The following is a 21214-nucleotide window of genomic DNA, read 5'->3' as shown; positions in this document are numbered from 1 at the left end:
ATTTATTTTCCAAATGCCCATTTGCAATTTTATAGCAACAGCTTTGGCCAGCTTCTGCTTCCATTTCCATTCCTGCAGCTGCAGCAGCCCCTCTGTATTTACAGCAGAGTGCACAATGTGACCTTTGTCTTTTCAAGAATTTGGCCAAGAAGGTTGTGCAGCTGCAAATGGATCCAGGTGCTGGGGCCAGCAGCCAGGAGTGGGCTGGACATTGGCAGAAGTGGCAGCCTTCACACCTGGTCAGCTGAGCTCTCGGGGTCTCTGCGGCAAAGCAAACGTACACTGCCACCACCCTGCCACCCTCTTCCGACCTCCGTGCTCAAGCACTCTCTGAACTTGGGGCATTTTTTTTTCCTAGAATTGCCCTGCTCTTTAATTTTGAGTATTACTTTCAATGATTTTTATGGGGAGAGTTAAGACATGAAGAGCTAGAGCAGAGCTTATGTTGAAGAATATTCTCCTGTAGCTTTGACATTTTAAGCTGCTGTTGTTCTCAAATCCAACTTAACTGTAATATCAGGAGAATACCAGTCTTCAAATTGTGAAACACAGTAGCTGCCATGGTAAAATCCCAACATTTGATGAACATTGCAACTTGTCATTGGCTGGCAGATACCACTATATTTGCTCTTCTACAAGCAGAAAATTATTCAGGTGTCCGATACTGTACTTGGATAAGATTCTGAATTTTCAAGCTCCCTTGTAATTGAACAAACAAAATTAAATCCCAGAATCCATCTATGAAAAAATAGAATATCCATAATTTATGAACTTCTTTATGAACTTATGAACCATGCTCAAACACAGCTTTTTCTTTAGATTTCAGGAAGATGTAACCGAAAAGCCAAGACTGAAAAAAAAGGTTCTGTTATTGTTAAGTTATAGGTGTACTGAGACTTTTTAACAGGAACTTTGGGACTACCATAAGAATTATAGGGGTGGGCCTGATAAATGAAGAGTGTTCAGGGGTTTACAGTTGGATTCTTTCCCCTTTCTTTGCACTCCCACTTACACCTAGTCCATGAGGAATGAAAGTAAGGCAGATTAAAAAAATAAATATCAGTTTAAAATATCAAGTCTTGCAATAATATTTAGTTCTGTTCTAGTTCTTTATAGCTTAATTCCCTGCTTTAAAAATGCTGGAAGTCTTTGCAGTTGAATGGACATTTATGGAAATTTTGGTATTTGGGTGCTTGTTTGCCAGTTTTCATAATAAAATATCATCCATCTTTCTTGACTTCACATAAAGACTCACCTCTGAAAGGCAGAAATCATCCTGGAGGAAGCAAGTGGTCTTAGTCCTTATTTACCCAGCCACAGTGGAGGGCTGGATGGTCTCACACCCTTCCCCATTAAGATCTTTGCCAAAGTCTTTAGAAATGCCATACTTCTTTCAGTGCCACCGTCCTCCTTATGGCTGTAATCATAGCCTAAGAGCTGGCTTATCCTTAAGAACCTGGGTTTATGCTCAGTAAAGCACCTTTTCATTGAGCTCAAAGTGACAGAAGCCTTAGAGGTTTTTCCTTGCTGTCCACTATAGAAGACAAATGAGGTTAAACAGGAGAGACTTTGCCAGTCCGAAGTGCTGCTTTCATACCTTCCTTCCCCTCAAGGGATTGAAAAGATGGAGTTTAAGGACGGAAAAGGGCTATACCTGAGACAAGGGCTATAGAGTGGGAATTCTGTAGCCTTTATCAAACACCTGGCATGCAAAATTGATAATGTTTCAGTCTGGTGCTTAAATCCATCCCTATGCCTGTCTTCATTCATCAGCACCTCCTCATCAAGAAGTTTTATGAAATATTCCATTTTTTCCTTCTTTGGGTAATCTTTTTGACTTGTGCTTTTAATATTTAATAATTACCCACACATGATTTAACCCTGCTACAAATGAGATTTCAAGTCAGCATCTGCTCTAACTTCATGTTACTCAGAGACTTCAAGTTACTGATGACATACATATGTGACTTGTTTTGCCAAGTCTGCATACTCCACCAGCACAGCTTCAGAAGTAACTTCCACTCCCTCCCTCCTCTCTCCCTCTCACACACGTTTGTTCACAACATACTCAGTTAGTCCTTTCCCTCATTTTTTCTGGTTCAGGCATCAAACAGAGCTTTTTTTATTTGATAAGGAATTTTATATCCAGTTTTGAGATGAATGATGTTTTTTATTTATTATTATTACTATTGTCTGAACACCTGAAGATAAGATGGATGCCTCATTCACACAGAATACTGGAAAAAATTCTGATTCCGTTGAAATCACTGGGGGGTCTCAGCACTGAATTCAGTTCAGACAAAATTTTCTCACCATCTTTGTCACAGACAGTACAATGTTGGGTCCCGGTTTTCCAAAAATAACCCTGTTTGTTTCCCTGTTTTATCTTAATCAAAACAAGCTATTAAAACAACTTACCAGGAAGCCCCCAGTCACAGGGACAATGAACGGTGAATTTATCTTAACTGGTAAGAGGAATTTCCCTGATGTTACCCATTCGCTGCGTGCTAAGGACAAGCCTTAGGTCAATCAGCCCCTCCTGTGCTTTGTTCAACTAGTGATATGGGCCATAAAATCAATAAACCAAGATAAATTGGGAAAAAAAAAAAAAAAATCCCCTTTTCTATATTCTTCTACAGAAAGGAAAAGCAGACTCGAGAATAAAAATTGTTATTGCTCTCCGGTCATCCAAAAATATCTCCCAAAACACAAGACATGTCAAGTGGTTAATACCTTTTGAACTTTCCTTTGAGCTTTCCTCCGCGGTTAGGGCCCTCTGAGCTTGCGACATAGCGGCTGACAGTGATTAAGTTTCTGTATGCACACACAGTTCAAACTGCACTTAGAAAAGCCACATTTGGTCATTGTTTACTTAAGTTTGCAGCAACAAATACAGATGTGTGGATTTGAACGTACACCTGGCATTAATCAGCTGCTGTTGCTGCTATTTCACAGCTGCCTCCAAGCAAGGCAAAATGCTGGAGTGGAAATGTGATTTCAGAACAACCAGAAATCTTTAAGGGACCCACACAGAGGAGGGGGACCGCCCTAACAACATTTGCTTCCAGCTTGTTTCAGCCTTCAGAGTTTTTTTTGTGTTAAATCCCTCCTTATATAAAGAGATCTGCAGGTTTTCAGCTGAAGTGTGTGTGTATGTAAGTATACATGTATGTATGTACGTGTATATACACACTTTAAGAATCTGCACAGACATTGCCTCAAACTGGAAAGGACCCACACTTGCTACAATCAGGGGCCAAGGAGACCTGAAGAGGCAGGATCAGTAACGCTGTGGTGGTGCCTACCTTCCCTAAACTATTTAGGGCAATTTCCAGTGCTGGAGGTGCAATACTGCCTTCATCAATAGGCTCCAGGTTTAACAATCCTGAGAGGTTAAAGAAAGAAGTTCTAATTCTTAACATAATCTCATTTGATTTAATTTGATCTCATTTCTTCCTATTGCTGCTGGACATGGAAGGCAACAGATTCAGATGACGGGAGAATGGGGGCCGCCAGGAGAGCCAGCCCCAGCTGCTGCGGGGCGAGGAGCGGGCACCCCGGCAGCCCCGCGCGAGGCTATCCATCACGTACCCCTGCGGCACCGCAGCAAGCGCAAACACAGCGGGCTGCCGCCTAAGTGGGTCACTTGTTGCAGGCACGTGCTACCTGGGCTCCCAGCATCTTCACAGCCTGCCCACCGCTGCCAGATGGAGTTTAGGATGTTTGGCTTTCAGCTGCAAGCCCCAGTGGGGATTTCCCACCTTTGCAATGTCTTTCTCAGCCATGAAATATTCCTGTGCTGAGTTCAGCAGAAGCACTCAGGCTGAGAAGGTCCTTCCTCCAAGACAGACCCTTCCTTCTAGAAAATCCTTTTCCTCTGGTATAAAGTAGCCAGTTTGTTTGTTTTTTAAGTTTTCAGATGTGTTGCAACACCAGGCATATCTGAGGGGGCAGTGCTGATAATTCAGGCTCATTAAGCGGCAGCAGTTGTTGATCATCAGCTGCATGAGGTATGGTAGGATATAAGGGGAGGGAAAACAGGCATTCGTCAGTGACAGTTTTTGCTAACGAGGCCTGACATATGTATTTATCTGTTCTCTGGTTAGATGGTGAACAATGTGTGAGTTTTGATGAATTTAGAATATTTCTGACAATAGCTAGGAAATGAAAAGTGAATTTAAAGAGCCAGCAAAAGTAAGAAACACAATCCAGCTCCTAAAGGTCTTCAGTCTGAGGTTAAAGAAGATAAATTCTTGCTTTGAGCAACCTGGTCTAGTCGAAGATGTCCCTGCCCATGGCAGGGGGGTTGGAACCAGATGATCATTAAAGTCCCTTCCAACCCAAACCATTCTATGGTTCTATGAAATTCAAGTCAAGCCAGTCATATATATCTCACCTAGGGAGCATACTTACCTCATCCAAGAGTAAGGGATATTTACCCAATTTTCTTCATCTAGATTATAATCTGGATAGACCGTATCTTCTAGATACACAAAGATAGATCTACTTCTTTGACTTTCATTTTATGATCACTCTATACTTTCATTATTTATTTTTGTGTGCTAGAAAAACTTACAACTTTCAGAAATGAGAGCAATATATCAATTACTGCATAGATAAGTTAATACAAGTGAAAATCCCCCATTCCTCTTTGCCTCTCGAAGAGTATCTACACTGCAGGCACCAAACGGACTGTGGCGTAGAGTAGATTAAATGCAAGACCACTATCAGCTAGTAAGCGTGGCACCAACCTGTGCGAGGAGCACAGGGTGTTGCCAGTCCTGAGCTCCGCACACGGCTGCAGCCAGTGTGTCATTTAAAGCCCTTTTGCATAGGTCTATGTGACACTGGAGGTATTCTTACCCCAGCTGACTCACTAGCTTTGGGCCCAGGTAACTGGGACCCCAGCTGGGGAGGGGAGTCCGGGATCAATCACTGAGCTGTTCTCACTGAAAATTTATCTGTGCACAGTAACTGTGGTGATGCACAGGGCAAATGCGCTCGGCAGGTCCCTGTCCTAGCTGGGCAGCTCCTGGTGTGCTGTGAGAGAGGCAGGGGGCTCAGCCCCACTGCTGGAGGGCACTGGAGACTGCAGGTGCTGGCATGGCCACCAGCCTGGCCACTCTGGCAGCCCTGTCTGCCTCTTTATCGCACCAGGGGTTAGCCATCTTTGCCACTTGCACCTGGCTCGATGAAGGTTGGTGAGCTCATTAAAGCATGGCCTGATGGCAGCCTGACCCCTCTGGAGTTGCTGCCCAGGCACTGCATCCTCTGGGGTGGGCATCTTCCCTGTGGAAGCAGACACGTTTGACAGTGGAGCTACCATGTACTCTCTTTAGTGTCTTCTTCCTTCTTTGTCTTCAAAGTCAGGATAACCCCACCAGCCAAGAGGATGCAGAAACTTCAGTGCAATGGCAACAATGAATTAATGGAGTATGCTGTGAAAATACCCCCTTAGTACAGAATATCTTGTATGTTTTTAGACAGCAGATGAATGAGCCATTTCTCTGCCATTTTCTGATTACCATGAAGAGAAATACATGAAGAGAAATACATATGTCATGAAGAGAAATACATATGTGTGTCTGTGCACACGTTTAATCTCTTTATGCCAGACTTAAGATATAGGGATGATGAACATATAGACTACTAGAGGATTATTGCTATGGGGAGGTCCCAGTTCCACTATGATGCTGTAGAACGTCACTTGTCTTATGACCTCTATTTTGGAAAGATAAATATACAACAGATCTGTGGCTATTTATCTTCACAATGACCTCTCTTCTGCAGGGTCTTTTCTGCATCACGTGGGTGTGGGATTTTGCATTGCCTCAAAAAATCCTTTAAATCTAAAATCAAGACATTTAAATTCTCTGTTATGGATGGTTTTATTTTTAAATGACCCTTTTCTTACCAAGAGACACCTTCTTCCCTGCTTCATGGAGACCAAGGGTGTCCCTCAAAAAGAGGCCAAATTTCTGTTTCAGGGTCAGTGAAATAATATTTGTACTTTACAGCTGAGATAAGCGCTTCTCCTTCTGCCTGTCTTTATAAATGATTATCTGTGCTCATCCGTGTGTTGAAATGTTAGGATTTAAAGCTTGTTCAATGTGTTAAGGCCCAATTGCAGTTCACTGAAACCAAGAGTCTATTCATGATTAGTGTTTTTTACATTGAAATTTACAGACAAAACCAGACTAATAATGTGACAATTCTTTGTAAGCACACAGGAAACTAAACGTTCATCTTACTTATGTGGATACCTCTTGATCTAGGCATCATTATTTTTATTCAGATAGGACATTTTTTTCAATATTCAGATGTTTTACTATAAGGGAAACAAAGTTTGAAAAAAGAGATCATTTTAAGAATGGGCTTAAAAGAGTTTATCAGTTACACATAAATCATGGAACAAGTTTTAGTCTTGTGTTGAAAAAAAATAGGATGGAAAAGACAGCGGAAGAAAAATCAATCATCTCACCTCAATTCAGCTATCTGGAATGCAGGTACCTCCACCCGAGCTAGTCACACCAAGAGCGCTTTATACTCAATAGAGGGGAAGTAGGCCTTTCGAGTTCAGCAAATCTTCTGATTTTCTTTAGACATTTACTAATTTGTCTCAAAATTGCATGTTTCTCTCCGCTGGCCGCAAAAGTCTAGACACCCCGCTCAAATACAGGCATTTCCACTGCAAACATCTCCTTTTGGCCAGAGGGGACCCTCAGAATTTACACAAGTTACTGCTCTAAAATGGTTCAGAGTATAATGGATAAGAAAGCATCTCTGCCTTCCCTGATCATTTAGTTCTCTGTGCAGAAGCAAACATATTAACAATAGCTTTATTGCTGTTGCTGTTTTTATAAATGACCTTTCCTGGTATAACTGTTAACATGCACTTGGAGTAGAATATACCTTTGCCATCATTTTGAACTTTTTCTTAATGCTTAATGTTTATGCTTCATCTAAAGAATTTCAGGCTTGTAAGAGGGTCAGGTTCTTGGCTAGGGTCAGTGAATGCAGTGCATTTTTAAATGCACATACTCTGATCAGTTCACTTAAGAGCTTCAGTACATCATTTTGCAATCACATATCTCAGGAATAATTTATACAATCAATTAAAGAGCATTATCAAGGGATGATTTGACAACTGTTGCCATGCCAACCAATGAAGCATAAAGATCCTCAGCATTTAAAGGCTGCACCTGGTGATAGATATAGCAGATTTTGAGGACTCAGACAGAATCGCAGATGTCCAAAGGTGTGGAGGGAACATGATTTAAAGCTTGATGTTTTTCCATTTTTACTGGCGAAAGGGTGTTGATGGCATGTTGTTCACTTTCTCATTAAAATTCTGTCATTTTTCACAAAGTGTTCTGCATTCAGGGCTGAAAATTGAAGTGAGAATGCACTTTACAGACTGATAAAATATGATAGCAAAATGGATGATGTTCATTTGCAGGCTGAATTAATTAAAAAAAAAAAAAAGAGTTTGTGTCAGTGCATTTATGAAAAGCCCGTTAATCAAACACAACTTTACCAGCCTTAATGGACACATCTTAAACACTCTTGCATTAATATTTAAAATTCCAGTTAGCAAATGGCTTCTAGTGCATTGAGCTAAAAAGTAATTAGAATAGGTCATTACAAGAATAAAACAGTACAAGCTGAAAGTACATTTTCTGTTGGCCAACAACATGTTGGGCATTGGCTGCTCAGTCTTGACATTTGTGTTTACATCTTTACCTATAAAGTAGCTCTGCTCTTAATGAGAGAATGAATTTTGCAAAAGAAAAATTTCCTCCTGTCCTCCTATGACATCTTACACATTCTCGTAGCTACAGGAATTAGAGTTAAAACTGTCGGTCCGTGGTAGCTAGGAGGCTGGAGCACCTCCTCGTTCAGACTGCCATTATTACGGTTATACCTGTGAATCTCAGGAGAGCAGTTTCAGGTGTGCAGTACGTTACTGCAGCTCAGGTTACTGTAGCTTCTCTGAGGCAATTTCTTGTGACAAACTTGTGGTCTTGAAACAATGGGGCATTTATCTTGGTTGGAGTCCTTTGTAATGCAAATAAAATCATTTATGTGCAGAGACGTCAAGAAATAGTTTCTCATGAGAATGAAAAACTTGCATAATACCAAATTCTCACTGCAAATTACTTCCCATAGAAAGTCCAGAGTTATCACTGTGAACTATTTCTGGGATGTTCCCCTTGACCTTAATGCAATGAAAACTGCTAAAGAAGTTTCCTGTGGCATAGGTTACCATATTTCTTTGAATAGTTTTGCTATATGCACTGCTGAAGCTTACCTTAAAATCTATTACATTCAACTGACTTGATCAAGGAAATAATTGGCTCCATAAATTCTTGATCTTTTTCTATTTTCTCCCACTGGCAAAATCTTATATTCTCTCTATTTCTCCATGTAGTAAAGACACCAGTTTTGCAATGTTAGCATCCTGTTTGCAAATCAAAAAAGATAAAAATAAGAGATGAAGAACATTCACCTAAACATATAAATATAGAAAGAAGTGTGGAAGAGAGCTCCTGGGTCCCAAGTTGTCCCCTGCTGTCATGGACACTTGCATCACAGCTTCCTACCCCATATGACAGGGCTGTTGCAGCCCTCCTCTTTATAACTTTAAGCAACTCCTAACTTCCCATCTTAATTTATTCACGGCTATCTTGCGAGTAAGGCTATTACATGCATTTTCAAGGCTCATCTCCTGAATCATGGAACCATCCCTTATTGTATTCTTTGATCTTAAAAACTGACCATGAAAATATATTACTTGGTGGAATACACCTGTAGGTTATTCACTTGAAAAAAATACCTGACCTGATATCAGGGGCTGCAACCGTTACAACAGTGAGAATCATCCCTTTCTTCTAGGTCTGGTGCTTTTTAGGTGATTACTTGGCAGATTCCTAACCATTTTACAAAAAGTGAAAACTGCTACCGTTGGCTAAAAAGAACCGACAACATAACAAACATGAATAGCAGGTCCAGACTCAATGTTATTTATACTGTCTTGCCGATTTGTAGAACTTGTGGCACACCGTCACAGGATACTGGTTTACTTTCTCTGCATAAAAATTTTGTTGTTAAATGAGAGAGCCATTGTGTGCTGCATGTTTTGACATTGCAACAACAACAATTGTCGTCATGGGCTGCTGTCTCCCCAAATGTCATGGCTAGGTCTGAGGACAAACAGCAGGACCAAATGATGAAATCATATTTTATTTTTCCTCTGATGATAGATACAATTCAGTGCCTATTTTGTGTATAAGTGCAAAGCTATTTCACATATGAAAATAGACTTTCAAGAAGCAAGTGCAGTGTTTCTTTGTCATGTTCACAGTAGAAGAAATTACGAGGCTGTGACTCTTATCCAAGCTTCTGTCATAACAATACCTCAGTTCTTCTTCTTGCAGCCAAATGACCTCAGGACTCGGGATAGGTGAAGAAATACATTTAGGTTGATTTGAGAATATTTTAAACAGAAGTTATGAATAAATATTAGATCCTGAGACCATTCATTGCTCTGGGGGTAATTCCGGCTCCTGATTCTGTGAATCACACAAATGCTTGCTTGCCCAGGCCACTCCACTGGCTTCTGTGGTGCCTCTTTTCATGCTGCACCCAAACAAGTCCTGGCAGTTCAGAGACCCCAGAAAAGTCTATGTTCACATTTTAATGCATCATGTGAGGTCTCAGATCCTTACTTGCCTTTGGCAGGATGGACAGCACACGGTGATATTAACAGATGCAGTTATCTTGCTGGAGTTTTTAGGTGCAAGTTCACAAGATGCACCAAAGGTCTGGCCCAGCCATAAGTGGGTACCCAGTCACTTGGGATGCGGATGAAATACTAGTCATGTTTTCTCTCTCTCTGGGATCAGCTACAGCTGTTTGCTTGTCTTACCCCAATGGACCATCCTCTGTGCAGGGACAGAAGGATGGAGTTATAAAGGCAAAACTGAGGGTTTTCTCACCAAGAATAATCTTACAGTTCTCTCCCATCTACAGGGTCCCAGATCTGTCCCTTAGGCTTAGGCTTCAGTCCCAGGCCTTCTCCAGGGCTACTCTAACATCAGTAGAAGCCTCAAAGAGAAAGTTTCCACATGGGCTTTGGGCAGCAGAGCCTCATTTTCTCTCTCTCTTTTTTTGGGGGAAAAAGACCCCAAACATCTCACACAATAATTCAGCTGTTGTGAGATGTCCTTGGATGTTCATTATTTCTGGCTTTGTATGAGGGTTTGAGCCTTAAAAGCAGGTTGCCAGTTTCCCCAGGCCATGCAGGTCTGCATGGGGAGGCTGGATGCCCTCCTCCCAGTGCAAGTGGCACATTCCCCCCATGCCCTCCACAGCCTGCAGAGTCCCCAGGGGCCTGCAGACAACCTTATGAGCAGCAGAGTGTGGCTTATCTGATTGCCCGTTGTGTACAAGAAGAAAGTAAAGCAGCTGGTGAATTTTAGCATGATTAACTTTGCTAGAAATGATTTCCAGTCTTCAAAGTTTGGTCTGTGGAGCTGTTACAGGCTCTGTGCAGGCCTTTTCCCTGTGTTAAGCAGAGGAGCTGCCTCAGCCAGCTCTCTGGGGTGGAGTGGCTCTCTTAAGGTTGGAAGTATGTGTAGGTATCTATACATGCACTTTCAGTCTACATCCTCTCTTTAAATGGTGCTTACTGGCTTTGTTTCAGAGTTTATACTTGTTTCAAAATATACCTTTATTTATCCTTGTTTTAAACTCCATTTCTTCATCTCAGAATAACAGTTAGTTACTTAAAAATTTCAGACCACTCCTGTCCCATGAGAGCGGCCTAAGCAGTGGACTGCAGTCTCACTTTTTATGCTTTCCTAATCCATCCTACAGAAACATGGCTTCTCTGCTGCATGGTGGCATGGCTTCAGCACAAGGGTTGGAAAAATTCCTCTTTAGCACCCTATGGCTTAATGTTTATGTGCTCTCCTCTCTGAGAGACAGTGTTAAGTTTGTCCTCATGCAGGCTGAGGAGGGAAATTAAGTCACGTCTCCCCTGTCACGGATGACTATCCTAGATCCTTGGCTATTCTAGAAAGGTAAAGGGCTGCAAAGCCAGTGCACTGTGGTCTTTAAAGTACAGCCAGGGTGTCTCCCGAAATTTTTACAACATGAATTTTTTGGTGAGCATGAGGCATGCTGCAAGAACACTTAGTTCCCTACTTGCCTCTTCTTTAGTGCCTTGCTCCTGACTGGTTTGAGGGGTGAGCGAGGCAGCTAGCTGCTCTGACTTGACGGTCAGAAAATAACCCACATGCAGAATGCCAAGACCCTATGGAGTATCTGTGCCTATAGGATCAACTAGCAGCCCAGCACCACAGTTTCTGGGTCCCAACTTTAAAGTTTGGGCCTTCAGGTTCTGTGTGTGTCCTGCTTTACCCGCTTACCTCCCCTACTAACCAAATGCATGAGTACCACTTGTTGGCAGAAACAGGTCTGGAGTCATCTGCAAACATTTTCATATTGTTTGGTTTCAGGAGAATTGGGGAAACTAAACATCACATTCTCGTCGTAAATCAGCACTTGGGTTTAAAAGAAGCATTGACTTCCAGGATAGTTTTCTGAAGACCTTTCAGCTCATCTGTCTTATTTTAGCATTACAGTAGAGGAAATGTGTCCACATGCTCACAACTCAAATCAGAGATGGTAACAGCCTATGCCATTCCAAGTCTGTCACCATATCTAGCCGTACACCGTATTATTCCTTCCTCTTTTTATAAACTGCCCCCCCAAGCACAAAATTTTTGTATAACCCTCAGTTTTAAAAGGGTAATGCTGTGTTTCCCCAGAACTATTATTCAAGGCACATAAAATACTTTGGGGAAACTAATCTAACAAACAGTGTTGTCTTGAGATGTACATACAGAGTCTACTGTTATTTATATTATGTGACAAATTAAGCCAGGTGAAATAACGGCTGTTAACCAAACACCTTCAGTTCCACAACCTAGCATAACATGCATAACAGCAAATCTCAAAAAAAGTTCCTATCTTGGGTTGGGTTTTGTATTTAAAAGCATGCATATGAAAGGAATCAATTAACGTGCTTATATCTCATCAGTTTCTGATAATTAATATGAGCTCTAAGGGCTTTATGGATTGCTGGTTTGATAATTCACTAGCAGCTGAAGTAATAGAGGTTATGATGGAAAGATGGCCTCATAGCTGCCTTGCAGAGTGCACTAAATGATTGAACCCAAAGAATAATAGGGATGGAAATTGCTGTGTTCATTCATGGATAATATATGACAGGAGTAAGGCAAGCAGCAAGTTAGCAGATGACTCAGCCAAGCATCTATGACTGAACAAAGTGTGATTCTAACCTTCTGTCATTGAAAATATATTTAATGGAAACATTATCATTCTGATATATTGCTTGCTAAGATAAGACATGTTTATAGTACAGTTTCCCTGTGATGCTACTATAGGACTAGATTTTGGCACAGTTGCTCCTGCTGAATTTTACTTCACCCCAAAATAAATCTACTCCTCCTGGAGCAAGAGACTGTTCACAAAGAGCAAGTGAGCCAGAAGCTGGTCCAAAGCTGGCTGGAGCCAAATATACCAGCTAAATATAAAGCATCCTATTAATTTTTAATACACAGAGAGGAAGATATCTATAAACACTGAGAACCACATGTAAGGCTATTCCTTTGTTACAACTTTTTCAGCCTAAAACTAGAGCACTGGGCAGCATATTTTATTTTTTAATTAACAAATATGAACGGCCACATGCCTCAGATGCAGATCAAAGAAGCGGGATGCTGAAGGGATGGATTAGAGTTAGCTGACTTTTCCCTGCGTCTGGGAGAGCTCAGTTTGTAACATTTTTATTGATAGGAGCACTCAGGTGTGCAGCAGTGAAACAGAGCACAAAGTCTGGAGTGTTGTATTAAAGTGAAACTTGCTGAAGGGAGGGGAAGGAGGATAAAAATGGAGCAAGATAATCTCTAGAGCACATTATACATGTATGCTGGTCAGGGATGGCTTGCAGCAATTCTGCAGTACTGTGCAGCAGGACCCTGCCAACAGAATTCATGCTGAAAACATATGTTCTTCTGCTCAAACCAGCTTTCGCTACATCTGGAAACCAAGAGTCAGAGGGGGAGGGAAAAAATAAGGCAGCAGCATATGTAATTCTCTTCTAAGAGAAACCATTCATTTGGTCATGAAAGAAATCTTTCTCCTTGTATCACCAGCAAAAATTCTCACAAAGTTCTGGAATGGATATTTAAAAGCTGGGCTAGGAAAGCAAAAAAAAAGGTAGAGGGAGGGAATGTAGGTAATGGCAGACATTTATGACTTTTTTTTCTGAAGTAAAGTCACATCTTGATATCAAGAGCAATCTTATTTAGCAAAAAGTGGAAAACTTGGGAAAAACATTGTTTAAAATGACTGCAAGACTTGTAAAAACCCCAAAATAACTCTGTTTTGCTGTCAAAAGCCTGGGAAACACAAAACAGATGTTTCACTCAGTCTCACTTACTCAGCCAGATCTCTCCTTGCTATGCAGGCAGCTGTACCACATGTCTCTTCTGAGAAAGAAATAGTGCTTTCCTCTGGCACTTCTGCGTCATTCTCACTGACCAGCCGGACACTGTCGTCAGACGAAGACAGCTTCTGTCATCCTTCCCGCTACCTAAGTCTGCAGAATCTCCCTGGGACTAAGCAGCTCCATGCTTTGAAAAATACAAGCATTAGGTACAAATTTCAGCAAGCTGTGGTTCCTCAGGCAATCAACGGGGCCACTGAAGCCAGAAAGCACTGCTCGCTGTAATGGGTGGTGGCAGCAGAGCTCTCGGTTTGCACCCCGAACAATGCACACATTATTAGAGCTAATGGCAGCTACATGTACACGTAATAATATAGCCTTGAGACTGCAGCTTGGGAATGCCACAAGAGCAGATTGTTTTATTTTGGTTCATGGGAGAAAGTACGGTGAGTAACAGGAAAATCAGTTGAGCAGAGGCTGAACTCTCCCTGGTGGGTTGTTTAAGCAGGGAGGGGTGAGATTCAGGACTTCTGTCTCTGACTGACATTTTGGGGCATTTTAAGACATTATGTTGACCTCTGGATCCTCCATTTAGCTGCTGCCTCACCCCAGAGGCACGTGAAGCCTCTAGCTCAGTGTGTCGGGATGTTCAGCTCACTGGCCGGGTGATGGGGACACAAATCTGCGTAGGCAGAGGCGGATGTTTCACCCTGGATTCCTCCTCTCCTATCCTGATTCCTCTAACAAGCAGTTACTGGTAGTGGGGGTCCCCATCCCTATCCTCCCCCTGAAAGAGCTGGTTTAAGCATTTTGCTCTTGGTAAGTTGCATCTGTGAATCCTCAGTGCTCTTCAGCATCTGTGATTGAGAGTCCACTCTCTCTGGGGATACTTCCTTGGAAAAACACATGGTTACTTTGTGTAGGCAGATCACTGCCTCACACCTGGACATTTGTGGGTCCCACACCTGGACATCTGTGGGTCCCACTCCTGGACATGAAGCTCAGTCTGGGAGGGAAGGCTCAGAATCTGACCCTAAAACATTATTATGTTGAAACTGAGATGGAAATCTTAATATATAATCAAGAAAATTGTACTGTCACCACAATAAAGAAGGGGCTGATTGTCTAAAATGATCTAAATATTAATATAATTTATAGATCATTCTGGAAAGACAGGCATGGGGAAGAGAGAAGCTATTGCCTTACACACCCTTGGCTCCTAAATTCACTATGAGATAGAGGGAGTTAGACCTCTGGCAGTCTCTTAGAAATGATTAAGGAAGAAAAGAAGGAGGCTCGCCACCTTGCAGTGGAAGGGGAGGCCTCTAGAGCAGATCAGATTAACAAGACACTCTTATAAGCTTTTATTAACAGAATCACACTAAGCAAGATTTGGGAATAATGAGGGATTTTAACTATACAAAAAGGAAATAATATAGCAAAACCCAGACTGTTCAGCCACTCCGCGGAAGACAAATTTTAGAAGGAAGATGAAACAGTAAAATCTTTTTCTAGTTTTGATCCTAACCAATAGGGAAGGAGGGGTTGAGAATATAAAGGTAAAAAGCAATTTGTGTGCAAGTGAACATGAAATGACAAAGTTTATGATCTTCATAAAGAGAATAAAAAAAAAAATGAAATGTAAGAAGGCAAACTTCAGTAACCGCGAAGGACTGATAGGCAAAGTCTCGCGGAAGGCACTATAAGGAAAAGATGAAGCTGGCAGCTTCTCAAAGAATCAGAGGAAGAAATCAGCTATAGAAAGATACAAATTTAGCAAAATCATGAGCTCTTCATTGATCTCAAGCTCAAGAGGAAATGTAGGAAGTAAACAGTAGGTTAGATTACTAAAGGTGGGTATAAAAGAATAACTCAAGCGTGTAAGAACAGAGGCATCAAGGACAAGAAGAAATCACTCTACAAGTACATTTCTAGTAGGGAAAAGACTGGTGGAGAGGGAAACATTACAGATGAAGGTCGAAGTGGTTAATGCTTTATTTTCATCTATTGTCCCTATAGCAGTGATCAGGTGGTTAACAGCATTAATTCCAAGGACAAAAGACCATAATAGGAAAAGAATAAGCCAGAGAGGAATTAGGTAGATTCGCATTTTCAATTGGCTGAGCCTCCTTGTCTGACACAAGGATATCTCTGGCTTGTCAGCAGTTATCACTGAGGCCTTGCGGGGAGCAGCTGGGGTACACAGAGTCTGGAAAAGATCAGGGGAAAGGAAGTGGCCATACAAAAACAGAGAAAGCAGAGTCAGAGCATCACAGAGCCATCAGCTTAAATGCAGTCTCTGGAAGAATCTTCACAAATAAGCAAACAAACTTCTTGGGAGGAACTGGAGGGTGAAAAGGTTAGCATCCAGCTTGGATCTACCAAGTACAAATCATTTGAAATAAGGGGAGAAGCAGTGGATAGCAGCTATCTTTGCTTCAAACAGTTTTTGACAGCTGCACACAGCTCACAATCCCATAAGCAAGCAGTATAGTCTATAGGCTGTTTGTAAGCTATTCTGGTACCTGTACCCACAGAGCAGTTAGCAAAGGTTTGCTCCCAAAGTGAAAGGATGCTTTGGACAGGATGATGCGGGATGCTAGAGCCAGTTTTGCCCAATGCTATCACTAACTATCTGGACGATGGGAAAGGAGATGTGCTAGATAAATTAACAGATGACACTGCTGGGAGGAGCTGCAAGTACATTGCAGGATCGCATTAGAATTCAAAGTGCCCTTGGGAAACCAGTGAAATGGCCTGGAAAACACACAAGATGAATTTCCACGGTGAAAATGCAAGGTGCCACACTTTGACAGGATTGATCACAAATCTGAGGTTGGTGAGAACAAAATTAAGTTGCAAATCTGTGTCATGAAAAAGGCAAACATTGTGTGGGGCGTATAAAAAGCAGTGTCACAGAGAGACGCTTGGAGAAATACTATTTGTTCCTCAGCATAGATACGGCTGTAATTTGAGATGTATGTGGACAAATTTGAGAATGTCCAAAGGAAAGCAACAAGAGGTCTAAAAAAGCATGACCTTGGAGGAAATAGTGAATGAATTAGCTTGGTGTGGTCTCAAGAAAAATAGCCAGGGGGAGGGGATGGTAACAGCCTTTTCGTACATAAAGGCTGCTGTGAAGAGGAAAGGCATAACCTGCCCTCTGCATCTACAGGGGATAGGTCAAGAAGCGGTGGAGTTCAACTGCCGCAAAGGAAGTGTATAAAAATTTTCTGAGGCATTAGGGAAAACTTTCTAATGGTACAATTAGGGAAGCACTAGAATAGATTGCCTGGGGAAGTCATGGAGTCTCCATCACTGGCAGTCTCAACCATTCAGGCTAACATCTGTCGGGAACAGCACACATATAACCAAACTGGCTGGGGGCCAGGGAAGTGACTACATGATCTCCTGAAGTCCCTTCCAGACCTGTTTTTCTCTGGTTCTAATCATACAAGAGCCTCCCTCCCTGACAATGCTATGCACTTCTGGTTTGAACCATTTGACATGGTGTTTGATTACTATCCTGATTTCTTTGCAGTCGTATATATTAAACTTTGTGCTTGAAGATAATTCCTAGCTTATCTGAAAAAGGAATAATGTTTCACTTAGAGTTCCTCCAGCAAACATTAGGGTTGCGTCTGCAGTCATCTTGTATCTCTGTGTTTTCAGAAGTTTAAATTTAGGCACTCTTCAGGGCAGCGCCAGATCCTAAACCCGGTGGTATGAGAGAGGAGAGGGGCTGGTAATGAAACCATATGAAGGAGCAAGAAGCAGAGCAACAGGTTGGCAAGCTGCTGCGTGCCACATGGGAGAAGAGGCAGGCTGAGCTCTTATGACCTTCCTCCGCCTCCCCTGAAAGACAGAAATCTCTAATTTCCCACTCACAAGGGGGAATGGGAGGATTGAGACACAGACCCATCTTCCCTCCCTAGCCCACCTCGAGGCCAATGCTCAGAGCTGCCGCTCAGAGCAGGCAGTGGTTACCTGGCAGTGACCCGAGCACAGCCTGAGTCACTGCCAGGTAACCACTGCCTGCCCTGAGACATCACTGGGATCTTCAGGGTGGGATCTGCATCCTGCTTGGTTCCCCAGATCTGGGAAAATAGTACCGAGAGAATTTGTCAAACCAAAAATGGAGTGGGGGAGTAGGGAAGAGGTAAAGCAGGATTATTTGTATTGACCCCTGGATTTGTATGATCCCAAATTTGGATTACTAGACTTTCCCAGTATCCCCATGAGACATACCAAACAGCAATGACATTCATAGAAATAATTAGCTTTTAAAGTGCTTGGAAAATACCTGACCTTTAAACAGAAAAGGGAGGTGTTAAGTGGACTATTTACCTTAATATGATATTTTCAGCTGAGATGAAAGTACTCTGCAAGGTGGATAGGGTCAAAAACCTATCATCTCCATCAGTATTCCTCTCCTGTGACGTGGAGTGAGCATACCAGTTCTCAGCTCTTCCCCAGAAATGTCAGCACTGGGCTTGACTTGTGCTTTTTCAGGTTTTGGCTGGTGGCACTGACACCCCTACAGTTAGAGACGGCAGAGAGAAGGACTTGGGATGTGTTGTCCAAATAACCAATTTTCTAGCTTGCATATAGAGGGAGGAAGGAGATATGTTCACATATATGTGGAGGAAGTATAGATCAGACATCTATGGAGAGCCAGGGGCTCTGCAAATCCCACAAACCCAGGGTGAAAGAGAACGGGTGGCTGACAGTGACCCCCCAACTGTTGTTAAACTGATCACCTCTCCTAGGATTTTACTTTTCCACTATGTGTCCGTTCTCCTTTCACGCCAGATGACCCAACCTGCCCTCAACCAATTCTCATCGTAGCTTTGAACTCCTCATTCTTTATTCCTCATTCGTCTTTCTCCTAATGGCCTCTGCTCACAGCAGACATTCACAGTTGCCAGCTCACTGAAGGAAAAACTTGAGCTTTCTGAATTTCGTGGTGTCCTCAGAACACAAAACTCCAAAATAACTCTGTCTGCCTCCTCAGGCACACACTCTTGGTTGAGAGAGACTGTGATAAATTACGTTTATATGCAAGAAGAAATCACTGTTCATGGTTGCCTGTGAACTTGCTTGGAGGTCAGTGGCATATGACTTCTACTCCAGTAGAGCTTTAATTTGTTTAATAGATGAGTGAGTCCATCTTTTAATATCCCCATCCTTGGAGATATTCAAAAGCCATCTGGACATGGTCCTGGGCAACTGGCTGTAGGTGGCCCTGCTAGAGCAGGGAGGCTGAACCAGATGACCTCTGAAGGTCCCTGCCAACCTCAACAATTCTGTGATTCTGTGTGATTCTGTTACTCCTATAATTCCTGAGCTTGCATTGCCTGAAATAGCTGGTTTCTTTCTTGACTAGTGTTTCAAGTGTCACTTTCCAACCTTGTGCATTAGGGCAAGTAACAGTTGACTACAAACCCCAGTAAAATCGTGCAGCCCTCAAATCAGGTTTGCTTGGTTCTCCCATAGAGGTTGCCACATGGAACTGCTTATTCACATCTCCCCAAATGCTGAACACTAGCCCTGTTCCACACGCCTGTGAGGCACACCCAATTTCAGGATAAGCAGACTTGTTTTAGGCAATTCAGAGCGTTTAGAAGAGCAGACCTTTAAATTGCAGAGGGTTTTCAGACTCGGTGACAGTGGAGCTGCCACTCATGCTGCCGTCCCATATATGCAGGTATGCATTATAAAGACAAGGGGCAGTCACACAGAAAATGGTGTCTGCGCCTTACTCGAAACCTGCTGTTCTCCTGGTGGCATCAATGCCGTTATTTAGGTCATTTTTTAAAAAGGACAAATTAGGCCTCAGGGCAGAATCGGATCCTTTGACTCTGTAGCCGGATTCTGTTCTCATTCTGGAGTAAATAGACGGCAACGGCTTTAGTTTGTTGAAGATAACAGAGATGCACTTGCAGCTCTTCAGTGTATTACAATGGAAAGCAGGATTTGATCTTTTAATAGAAAAAATAATCAAAAGTCTTCACACTGTTTCCTCAAGCTTCATTAGCAGAAAAAAACATGAGCAAGAGTAATCATTTCTTTTTTTTTTCTCATTTCACTGAAAATAAAGTCTGCCCCTAAAGCTCTCTACCTGGTTACATTGATTCCTCAGTAAAGAAAGACTTTCATTTGCACTGAGGTCTTTTTGGTACCATTAGAAGGAATCTATTGCAGAATTCAGTCTGATAGCACAAAACGCTTCCAGTGGCAAAACTTCCCCAGGGAGAGGAATTTGTTAGAAACTTGACCAGCCAATATATAACTGAAGTTACATCAAATTCTATCTATATAATACAGTTAGTGGTAGTATACAAATACAGCTACCCCATTTTCCCCTGCTTTTGTTGTTTTCTTCATCTGTGTGGTTTAGTTGCAGTTGTAAGGAGCTTTATGTCCCCTTCTTTTTCTTGGTGCATTCAGATGTATAGCTTTACTTGCCAGAATAAACAATATATCACAGCCCATGCAGCTGAAATCATTGTCCTGCTCCTGTCACAGAAGGTCTGTGTTCCTCAAAATACTGTCAGAAAATTCTGCAATAAACACTGGCCATGAAGGAAGGTTTTCAAACTGTATGTCTTGAAGGTGGTTTTTCTTAAACAGCCCTTGCATGACCTCAAGGCAAATCCTAATGATGCTGGTAAAAAAACCTATCATCAAGCAAGTATGAAACTCTTGTGATTTGGTGGACTATTTAGACACGTGGCTAATATAAGACCATCCTGTGAGATCAGCCCGTTTCCATGGGTTGACCCTATACTCCGTCCCCTTAGCCAGTGCCTGCCTGATGCCTCTCCCCTTCCTCCTCCACCTCCAATTTGTCTGGGGTCATCAGCGGCACCAACTGCCTTTTCACCAGCAAATGTGAGCAATACGAACAACTTCTTTCATAGCTTAGGTACTGCTCAAAAGCATGGCTTGTTTTCCCAGAAAAGCAAGAAAGTACCTTTTCCCTTAGGTTTTGCTGTTAAATCTATGGAAAAGAAAGTTAGCTATCTGACCAGATTTTGTGGCTGTGCTTCTTCTCTTGCCCAAGAGCAGCAGTGGGAGATTTTGGAGCTGTCTGTCTTCTTCTCAGGTGATATTTGCAGGCCCTTGCACCCATATGGCAGTAAAGAATATTATTTGTTACAAAAGATAAGTTAAGGGCACTACCTAAGACAGTTAAAGGGAATTGTCCAATAAAACATTTGTGATTTTTTTGCTGGTGAATAGCAGGTCACCAAACCTTGGATCTACCTGTAGAAAAAAGTTGGTTTTGTTGAGTCTTATTTGAGCAATGGCTTTAAGCAACAGCAACAGCAAGCAACTGCTCACGTCCCATTTTTCAAAACAAAATGGGTTGTGATTTTGAGATGACCCCTGATTTCAATAGGGCAGTTATTTTATACTGTTAAAGGAGTTTGAAAATATAAATATTTAAGACAGAACCAAAATGTTCTGAAATTATTAAAATGAAACTTTTTTTATGAGGATGGCCAGAAATTTGGTTTGGTCAATTGGTTTGCAGTAAACATTTGGGATTTTAAAATATTTGTGGCTTGGGTTCCAATGGGACAAAAAAGCTTAGAGATGACATATGCATGAAGATGAAGAGAAAATGAACAAGGAGATGTTGGTATGTGCCTGTTTTCATACTTGCTGTTA

The sequence above is a fragment of the Platalea leucorodia genome (assembly GCF_965183815.1).
Source record: "Platalea leucorodia genome assembly, chromosome: 1".
Lineage (NCBI taxonomy): Eukaryota > Metazoa > Chordata > Aves > Pelecaniformes > Threskiornithidae > Platalea > Platalea leucorodia.
Note: the sequence above shows the minus strand (reverse complement) of the source record.